At 44.7% G+C, this 10532-nt stretch overlaps 1 pseudogene; it reads left to right on the top strand.

Annotated features, from left to right (window-relative positions):
- The first annotated feature begins 1816 nt into the window (after positions 1-1816).
- LOC123484781 lies at positions 1817-9328 on the top strand (annotated as a pseudogene).
- Positions 9329-10532: the final 1204 nt, after the last annotated feature.

Below are 10532 nucleotides of genomic sequence, written 5' to 3'. Positions count from 1 at the left end.
GCTCCCATCAGTTGTCCGGGTGGTTGGTCTGTGATGATCCCGCAGGTGAAGAAGCTGGATGTGGAGGTCCTGGGCTGGCGGGTTGCACGTGGTCTGCGGTTGTGAGGCCGGTTGGACGATTGCCAAATTCTTTAAACGACGTTGAGGTGGTTAGTGGTAGAGAAATTAACATTCAATTTTCTAAGTAACAGCTCTTGGTGGACATTCCCGCAGTCAGCATGCCAACACCTTCAAAACTTAAGATATCTGTGGGAATTATGTTATTTGAAGCTATTTAGCAGACACTCTTATCCAGAGCGACTTTACAGTTAGTGAGAATATACATTTTTTCATGCTGGCCCCTCATGGGAATCGAATCACAACCCTGCCGTTGCAAGCGCCATGCTCTACCAACTGAGCTACACGTGGGACTATGTTGTGTGACAACCAGACATTTTAGAGTGGCCTTTTATTGTCCCCAGCACAAGGTGCACCGGGTAATGATCATGCTGTTTAACTGGCTTGAAGCTACACCCCAATGCTGGATGGATTATCTGGGCAAAGGAGAAATGCTCACTAACAGGGATGTAAACAAATTTGTTACACAATTTATATAAAGGGAACATTTATTTATTATTATTTTATTTGTGCTCATAAAACATGAGTCCACTACTTACATGTTAATCATATTGTTCAGTGTAATTTACAAACATACTGCACCTCCTGCCCAGCACCGGCAGCTAAAACCAAACCACTACTGGGAGAACAGGGCACTCTTTTCCTGGTCCAGCCGGTGTGCCTTCGCAAAATTACAGCTGATGAGACCTTTTTATAAATAATGATGATAAAACATGTGCTGCACAGTTAATAATTCATTGAACATCAAAAAAAATTAAAAAACAGGAAAATCTGAGGGGGCACATGTCTTTGTGCTCCCAATGGGCATTATGCCACTGAACTTACACACACACACACACACAACAGACAGACAGACAGACAGAGGATGAAATGCTTTTAAGTTTATGGAATGACTTCTTCCTCTCTACTACTAGGCTTTGTCTCTTTAAGAACTGGGTCCCATGGAGGTTTGCCAGATTAAATAAGAATACAACTGACTGTGTGTTCTTTTAAAAATATTGCTGATGGAAATGGGAGAAGGCATCACTTTGGCTGTTATATCAAATTTTAAAAAGACCAAACCAGCTATATATGCTACTAGGCCATTTACATGTCATCTATAGATTTAGGAGAGATTTAGGAGACTTGAACTGATCAAATACATCTAATAGCCTGTTTATTAACTGCCATTTTAAAGAAATCAAGTGATTGTTTTACTATACAGAGGCATTCAAGTGGTGCATTTATTTGATTTGGAACAATATCCGTGATACATTCCTTTTTTCCTCAGACAAATCTCTGACATACAGAGCTAGAACCCAAGTAGGCGGTTGAATACAGGCCATGTCAAGAAGAGAAGAACACATGACAACACACACAATAGCACACAACAACCTTCTATAGAGGCAGTTTAATGGTCTGGGTGGTCTCTCTGTGAGTGAACAGTAGCCTACACACTGAGATGAATAAACGGATACACATTATAGATTTTTCCTTTCACACATGGTGCTGCCATTTCTACTACAACCCACCTTCATGCGTTGACAGGTTGAGCAAATGCATTGTGGAAAGAAGAAGCCTATGACGTCATCTTCTCTCTATTTTCTAAACAGGTTTGGCTGGTGACAACCTTAACACCGTATCAAAATGCATTCAATATTGGTGATTATATAGCTAAGAGATATAGATGTCTTTATTGAGGAGTCGGATCGTGTGAACAATGGACGGAGATTGTAAGTGAACTTCTATTGCATGCCCAATAATGCCATAATGATTAAAGGGAGACGAAATGATATCTGGCCAAATCTTAGCAGTAAAAGTAACGTTAGCGGTCTTATTATATCCATATCTTTACTTGCTTTTAGCTAGGTATATCTAAGTCTGGCATGAAGGCCTCTCTGTCACTGTCACTGATCAATGATTTGTAATTCAGTATTCAAGCATACCCGTAAGTTCCGTATGTAGCTAGCTTACTCTTGTGCTTCTGACTGCTCAGTAACGTTACTGTTTTCACTGCCTCTACGACGTAGCTACCCTATGAGAAAAATGACAGAATTATAGCGACCATATCCAAGTAAGCTACTAATGTAGTTATGAGTAGTAAAATGCAAATAATACATGTGAAATATATGATGATCAAATAACAAGAACATGAAAATAGGGCCACTGTCTGCTCTGGACAAATGTCCAAACTGAAGCTAAAATTAATCTGGACATAGTATCACAAGGTCTGTTTCATGACCCGAATCCCAAGAATTACAATTTCATACATTTCATGGGCATTATTGGCAGCATAATGTTTCATACAGTGCTGAGGATCGGAGAACTGACTTGGCTGGGTACACGGTCTCTTCAACCTTTCAGGTAGTGTGTGTGTGTGTGTGTGTGTGTGTGTGTGTGTGTGTCTTTTTGAGGTGTTGGGATAAAGGCAGAAGTGTGTGAAGGCCTGCATTAGACAATAAAAATTCTTATTTTATCATCTCTGACCAGGGGCCAGTAGCATCAGCCTACTCCCAAGAGGAGATGAATGGTACTGGGAACCTGATGGACTTCTGGATGAGCCCTTCCTGACGTGGCACCTACCGAAGACTTCACCATTGACTGGCTCCGGGAAAAGTCACGCGACACAGACCGCCATATAGGAAGGTGAGGGGAAGCACATACACACACACACACACACACACACACACACACACACACAACACACACACACACACACACACACAGCTCTACACTCTAAGCATTTTCTTCTTTCTCATCCCCAGAGGATATAATTTTTCTTCTTCTTCTTCATCATCATAATCGTCATCATCATAGAAAAACTATTGATGTCCACCTCATTAACTTAACCTGATGATCCATTGAACCTGCCATTGATGGCTTAATTGATGGTTGTTCTAGATCACCACCAAGAGTAAGGAGTCTTACTGGGAGCTGATTAAGAGCTCCTGGATGCCTGGTCAGGATGGGTGGTGATGCTGCTCGGAATGCTCACAGGTGGAACCACAGAGACAGAGGCATCCTGCAAAGCTCTTACATCTTTGGTACTACACTAGTCTCTTGTGACAGGCACACATGAGATTTGCTTCAAGTGCCGAGATTCATACTGCACAAACATGAACACATGACATGGTTTTCAATCAACCAATCAAAGTCACACAGCCAGAGTTGTGAAATACCACGCCTGGTCTGGATCCTTTTGATAGGCATGCCCGCTCCTTTCTTAGAGTGATCATCTGTGGTCTCATGCTGTGTGGCCTCCTCATGTAGGTACGCTGGCTGGAGTGAGACTCCAGCTGTGGACTGGATGACAGATCTAAAGAAGGGTGTGTGTCTGTCTGCGTTTCTACCACAGCCATGAGCAGTGCTGCTGGACCTCCAACGAGACCACCTTTACTGACAGAGACAAGTGTCCGCAGGGCAGAAGTGGGCCGAGCTGATGATCACTACTCCGAGGTCAGTAGAACAATGACCGCAAACCAGATATCCTCTATAAAGCCACAATACTGAGTTTGTGTTTTAGCTCCGACCTAAATCCATGAAATGCCACTTGGCTAGATTAAGGATGTGGCTTGGGGAATGTAACTACTCTCAGTTTGGGAGGCTTGAATTTGGTGTTTGTTGTGATAGAGAGGGATGATTGTGTATCATGGTCATTAAACCCATATATTCCACCTGTTCTTGTTTCTCCAGGGTGCCGGGTTCATATGTGTTGAATTACTTCCTGTATGTATTGTGGGCGCTGTTATTCTCTTCCCTGGCTGTGTCTCTAGTAAGAGTCTTTGCCTCTACGTGTGGGCTAGATATTCCTGAGGTGAGTGTTTGAAATGTTGGCGTTCACTAATAGAAATAACCATACTATAGTATTTAAAATACTACATTTTGATTGGCTGAAGAGCATCTCTAAGAGTGTTTATTCATTTCAGATAACTGCACAGTTGCAAAGGCTATACCAAAGGGGGATGCTGTGTGTCGCCTTTGTGTAGATCAAGACCATCCTGGAGTGGGTTCATCATCCGGGGGTACCTAAAGGACCTCATGATCAAGACGGTGACTCCTGGTCCTCTGGCTGCTGTCCTCCGGGCTCAGCCTGGGGGAAGGAGGGACCCTGGTCCACGTGGCTTGCTGCTGTGGTAACTCTTCTGCTCCCCTGTTCTCCAAGTACAGCAAGAACGAGGGCAAGCGAAGAGAGGTACAGTGGTAGCTCCATTACTTCCCATTTCTGGGGAAATAATACAATTTGGAGAAATTAAACAATTTATCCAAGTATTTTAGTGTAGTCTGCATGTGTAATTTGGTTTGTCTCGTTGTGCAGGTGTTATCGCCGGTTGCTGCCGCTGGGGTGTCAGTGGCCTTTGGAGCTCCGATTGGAGGAGTTCTCTTCAGCCTGGAGGAGGTGTTGCATACTGGGGTCCATTAGAAATCACCAATGTGTCCAATCAAATTCCATCTCACTTCCAGATACTGCTTGCTGTTATTTTTGGATCCATTTAAATATAAATACTAAAGACTCCCCTGTTCAGGTGAGTTACTACTTCCTGAAGACGCTGTGGCGCTCCTTCTTCGCTGGGCAAGCAGGCAGCCCACCTGTGGCGCGCCATCAACCCGCGCAACAGCAGACTGGTCCACTCCCACGGGAGTACCACACCCCCTGGTACATGGCTGAGCTGGTCCTGTTTCGATCCTGCTGGGGGGCCTGGGGGCTTCTGGGGAACCCTCTCTTCATCCTGGGGGGAACATCGCCTGTAGGATAAGAGAAGATTCACTTTGCTGTGGAGATACCTTGTCTAGAGGTATCTGACCTTGTTGGTGAAATTCCTATTCAAATATAGTGCACTACTTTTTGACCAGACCCCATAGGGTAGTTCTGCATTGATTTACTTCTGCTACTTAGCACTGATTTATGTGGATAGGCTATTTATAAGAATGTTTTAGTGCAATGATTGTGATTTACTTATCTTAGTTGAATGCATCGATTGTATCTAAGTTGTCTTGATAATAACATCTACAAAATGACTCAAATGTAACGTACAGTTTCTGCTTTTTTGGGGTCTTTGCCTAGTTTACCGTAAAGCACTTCGTGAGAAGTCCGTTGATGTAAAGGCTTTATTAATACATTTGATTGATTAAGGTGATCTGTGATGCACTTTAGTATTATCATGTCCTGAAGGCCTTCAACCTGCACATCGCGGCGCAGCACCAGCGTAGCTCATTTCAGAGCTGTTCACCATCATGGAAGGCTGGAGTCCTCTCTAGCTGTGTGACCACGTTAATAACCCCTAACATGAGTCCGTGGATCTACATCCCAGACCGCTCTGCTGACCCGGGCCCACACCACTTGCAGGCTTGGCCCTGGCCCTTGGCCCAAGATAGTTATTACCATCTTCACCTTCGCATGAATAATTATGGTTTGCACGTATGGCTAGAGGGTTATGTTAACTGACCGAAGCAGTTATGAAAATGCTACTGAACTGCTTATGTGTGGGTTATGAAATACGAGCGTTAGGTCCATGTAGCTCCTCAAATAAAGTGTTACCAAGTTTGGATCCCAGGCATTGTGAGTAGGATAACCGTACTTGCTTGATTTGTTGTGTTCAGATCACCTCTCCGCCATGTTGTTCTATGTCCTGTGTTGTCTCCAGATCCTGCCGGGGCTGCAACGATTCTGTATGGCTGTGGGGCCATCGCTGGCGAATCGTGGCATCGCTGTGAATAAGATGGCTCACCACCACCACGACTGGATCATCTTTAAGAACTGGTGTCGCCCTGAGCCGACTGTGTTACCCCAGGTCTCTACGCGCCTATGGTGAGCCACGAGTCTGGGTGAGTCCCTATTCATTAGGGCTTGTGTCTATTAGGCACCCAACGGATGAAAACAGACTGAAACAGGGCGGGATTACTTACACTCTATAAAATAAACACTCAGGTCACTATGTTGTTATAGGGGTGTGACCAGGATGACGTGTCTCGTGCCGATGTTTGGAGCTGACCGGTGCCTTGAGCACTGCACCCTTCATGAGGCCTGCAGCCGTCCATAAGTGGCTAGCGGATGCCTCTGGAAGAAAGGAGGTATCGACGAAACCTACACCAACCCACGAAGCACCTACTGGATGTCAGGACGAGTTCACGCACAGGTATTAATGAAAAATGCACTCACTAACTGTAAGTCGCTCCGGATAAGAGCGTCAGCTAATTGACTAAAATGTAAATGTATTACGGGATGATATATTAGGAACTTTGTCGCTCCTCCTTCTCAGGAGGAACCTCCCTATGGGTCAAGTCTCAACTCCTGCAGTAGTTAGGAGTCGTCCCTTTTCTGATTGCTGGCTTTACCAGACACAAATTAAGCATAGTCCTGAGTCCAAAAATATATTTTGTATACTTTTGAGCATGCTTGCCAGGAGTGGGATTAATCTGTGTCTGAGTAAACAGCCCTAAGAGTTCGTAATATGCATCCGCCAGGACCCCACACGGATGTGTGATGCCCCAGGCGCAGTGAGCCCCCTGGTCAGGTGCTGACCCAGGACAGCACCACATGGAGGATGTGGGAGACGCTCATCAAGGACACCGACTACAACGGCTTCCCGTGGTCGTGTCCCGGTGAGCGGAGCGCCTATCGGCTTCGGTCCCAGCGAGGGGACCCCACTGTGGCCATCAGTAAGACATTAACCCTGGATCTCTGCACACACACAAACACACTCTCACACACATTTTTAAATAATTTTATTCAAATCCAGAAATCACATTACAATCAAGCAGGATTCAAATATTTCAAGGTCTTGGATGGGCTGGAACACTTAAGAATGAGCAAAAAGCACCTTCTCCATACAGCTAGGATGCCCATAACACCTGCAAGAGAACAGCACCTTGCTAATTGCTTTACTCTAAGTCTTAGGTAAATGGTTCACTAACTGTAAGGCCACGTACCGTAAGCCTCGTGTAATCGTGCCAAGGCTGCCAAATATCAGTAAGCCACCGACCACACTCATATCCGGCTGTGCAAGCGTGATATTAGGGGCTGGGTATTTGAAAGCAGCTTTTTCAGCAAAGGCCCACTCCATCAAACTTTCAAATGACCACCTATTCTGGCCGTATCCCCAACAACAATATCTGCTGAGCTTAAAGGGCCTGCTTCCATTGAACAAAAATATGGGACTGTTAAGCAGTAGGTTGTTTTCACTGGTGAAATGAAGGCTAAACACCAAACATAATAGCTTGGAGAACATGAATAGGAAGTTGGGATCATAGCTAGTATAAGTCACATAGAAAGACATCAGCATGTGTCGAAGAACACTGTATTTAATGTGTCAGTCCATTGAGCAATATCCTGTGGTGTCTGAGGAGTCACAGCTGATATTTCTCCCTCCCTCTAGAGACTGCCGGCTCTGAAGCAGGACGGGTGGTGAGCAGCTCTGTGGTCTACTTCACGGAGGACACCAGGGGCGAGGCGCACGACCCCCAGCCCCTGAAGCTGCGGCGCATCCTCAACCTCAGCCCCTTCACCGCCACAGACCACGCCCCCCATGGAGACTGTGGTGGACATTCAGAAAGCTGGCAGTGTCTGGTCACCAGGAGCCGGCTAAGGCTGAGAGAGAGGGGGTGTGTGAGGGATGAGTGTGTGCGGGAGTGGGTAGGGTTATGGGGGGTCTAGTGATCCGGAAGCGCTGCGGCTCGGACAGTGTCTGGTCACCAGAAGCGAGGTGAGTCTGTCATCAACCAATCAACCAACCTAACATAGTTTTCATCCACCAGAGTTTCTGCTAGTTTAGAATGCTTCACATTTTAGCCATACCGAAAGCAGCTGCCCATGAGCGACAGACAGTCCAGGGCCCGGTTTCCCATAGCGATGGAATTGTAGGCTAACGACTGTTTTAACGATGTATCTTTTCTACAACGGCGAAGATGTAACGGCGTTCCCAAAATACACGCAGATAGAGCGGTCAGCACTCCGGAAGGTGGCGCAGTGGTTAAGGCACTGCAGCGCAGTGCTAGCTGTGCCACTAAGAGATCCTGGTTCGAATCCAGGCTCTGCCGAAGCCGGGCGCGACCGGGAGACCCATGGGGCGGCGCGCAGAATTGGCCCAGCTGCCGCTCCGGGGTAGGGGAGGGAATGTCCGGTACAGGGGATGTAGCTCGGTTGATAGAGCATGGTGTTTGCAACGCCAGGGTTGTGGGTTCGATTCTCACAGGGGGTGAAAATGTATGCATTCGCTAACTGTAAGTCGCTGGATAAGAGCCGCCTCAAATGACTAAAATGTAAATGTAAATGTAAGTGCGTTTTGAGGCATGTGTTGAGACTAATAGGATCGAAGAAAGCGCAGCGCTGCTCTCGGATCAGGGCGTCTCCCTTTCAAACCTACCCTAACATTAGAATGATTCCACAATACTGACGACGGGTCAGCTCCAATGAGATATTATCACCTATGGCTACAAATATTGAAGCGCCTTATTCTAATGCACCCTATAATAATGCACTAAATCAAGATTTGGCACATCATTAGCTGCACATGTAGGCTATACATCATGAAATATATTGAGTCAAAAATTACAGACAGTAGCGTAGCCTACAAGCTAAATAAAACTCAATTGAATTCAACTTGAAATGAATTTCTATAGTCTATACTGTATGTATCTTAATACAGTCATTTGGTTTTCATTTGAAGCATCTTTATATCCTTGGTTGTTTGTAACAATTGCAAAGACATTGGCAACTTTGTATTTGTAGTCACATTCGAGCTGATGTTGTCATGCGTCATCAGAAAGACAGATAAACAAGTTGATTTTGTGTTAGCTGAGATCTTCTGTGATAAAGGGCAAAAAGTATCTAACGCGACGCACTTAGTGGTCTGAGGCAGTAGTTAAATAACAAGCGTAAGGGCAACTGTGAGTGACGGGGGTTTTGGGAAACAGCTCGGAGATTTAACTATGCTCCTACAAAGGTTCTAACGATGAACTTAGCCTTAAGATGCATTTGGGAAAAACGGGCCCAGTATTCTAAAATGGGCTCATTTTACTTTGGTGTTAGATTTATGAAGACCATAGACTCTGTTGAATCATTCCGAGGTTTATTGGATGGTGGAATGATTTGTGTCCCCCCCTCTCTCTCTCTAGGCGTCTGTTGGGCATCATCACTAAGAAGGATGTCCTCCGTCACATGGCCCAGATGATGAACCAGGACCCAGAATCCATCATGTTTAACTAGCGGCCCAAGAAGAAGAAGATGCTTTGTTATCCCCAGACCTCTCTGCCCTCCCCTCCCTCAGACTGTAAATAGTGAAACGCTACTGTAACCTGTAATGAAGATGAGTCACTCTCAAATACTAACAGGCCCCCAGTGTTTAGAATGGAGGGATGGAGAAAGTGGGGTGAAGAAAGAGGGGGGATCAGGACTAAGATGGAGAAATGAAGGAAGAGGTGTGTGGACCAGAATGGAAGGATGAATAAAGAGGTGCTAAGGACAAGGAAGGAGAGATAAGGAAGGAAGATGGTGTCTGGTCGAAGAATGAATGAAGGAAGGAAGATGAATGAACAGGGTGTGAGGACCAGGATGGAGAGGGGAAGGAAGAGGTGTCAATCATGGCAAGGAGGGAAGCACCTTATGTCTGGGATGATGACAGTTGTTGTTTTAGTTTGATGTGCTGCTGACACCATATTTATGTTTTTTAATAGCTTCAACGCCTACTGTAACTGACTTGAGTCTAAGTTGTCAATGTTAGTTGGTGGCCCTTAGAACCCATTGTTCCGAGGGTATATTTCACATGTTAACGTTACTTTAACATTGCGTCTTCTCAAATGTTTCTCAATATTGAACTGTAATAACATAGTTTTAACACTGGTACTGTGTGTATTTACTAGAAGATAGCATATCATGTCAGGTTGATTTAGTTTATCCAGGGTATGTGTATATATGTATATTTTTTTTTGCAATGAAGAATGCACTTTGGATGAAAAGAAAGCTGAACCAGAAAGCGCCACCAGTCCATTGTTTTTCTTGTTACTTTATAATTTTCACTCCATGTTGTCCCTCACCAGTTTCATAGGTTTTGTTTTTATATGCCAAGGGGAATGTATTGTTGAAAATAACGATATATTGAACCTGCCTCACTTTGTTATTTTTGTTTTATTTTATACTTGTCAGTCCAGACGGGCCACAGTGGTTGTGTGGATTCAGCCACACTTGGTTCTCTTTCTTAGTCATTTCATACTGAAGGATAATTCCACATTTTTCTCAAATCCAAATCCATCCATCCATCCGTTGTTACTGTATTGCGAAACTATCGATTGTCATTATCTCGAGCAATTGAACACTACTGTAGCTGTTTATATTTATTGTTCAACATTACTGTAACTTGGAACTGGTACAGAAAACAGTTATTTGCACATTTGTTGGTGTTTGTAAATGATGTCTAAGTGATGCACAATATATACTATTTGCA

This window comes from Coregonus clupeaformis, unplaced genomic scaffold (genome assembly GCF_020615455.1).
Source record: "Coregonus clupeaformis isolate EN_2021a unplaced genomic scaffold, ASM2061545v1 scaf0460, whole genome shotgun sequence".
Lineage (NCBI taxonomy): Eukaryota > Metazoa > Chordata > Actinopteri > Salmoniformes > Salmonidae > Coregonus > Coregonus clupeaformis.
Note: the sequence above shows the minus strand (reverse complement) of the source record. Positions and strands in the feature narration are given on the sequence as shown.